General features: G+C 58.3%; 1 pseudogene; it reads left to right on the top strand.

Moving 5' to 3' along the window:
* Positions 1-6: 6 nt before the first annotated feature.
* On the top strand, positions 7-439 carry LOC109365265 (annotated as a pseudogene).
* Positions 440-448: the final 9 nt, after the last annotated feature.

Genomic DNA, 448 nt, shown 5'->3' with positions numbered 1-448 from the left:
GTTAGCACAAGTAAGGAACATGCGGGGACTTATCGGTGCCAGTACCAGGTGTCAGAAGAATGGGGGCATGGCAGAAGACTGACCCCGTGGAGCTGGTTGTGACAGGTGAGAGTGCTGGGGACGATGGGTGGCTCTGATCGATGCCCACAGGGCTGTGTCTCATTGCTGTCCACTCTCTGCGCACAGATTCCGACTTACCCCCACCTGCCGTTTCCCTGCGCCAGGAGGGATGTGTGGAGATGGGGACCAACGTCACCCTCTGTGTGGAGACAAGGACCAATGTCACCATCCAGTGCAGGAACAAGGATAAAGGGACCTCCTTCCTCCTGCACAAGGATGGGTGCTCAGCCCCTGTCCAGCGCCAGGACCCCTGATGGTGCTGGCACGGCCTCTTTCACCCTCTTAGCAGTGACCCTAGCAGACTCTGGTACCTACAGATGCTCCTCTC

The sequence above is a fragment of the Meleagris gallopavo genome, unplaced genomic scaffold (genome assembly GCF_000146605.3).
Source record: "Meleagris gallopavo isolate NT-WF06-2002-E0010 breed Aviagen turkey brand Nicholas breeding stock unplaced genomic scaffold, Turkey_5.1 ChrUn_random_7180001999292, whole genome shotgun sequence".
Lineage (NCBI taxonomy): Eukaryota > Metazoa > Chordata > Aves > Galliformes > Phasianidae > Meleagris > Meleagris gallopavo.
Note: the sequence above shows the minus strand (reverse complement) of the source record. Positions and strands in the feature narration are given on the sequence as shown.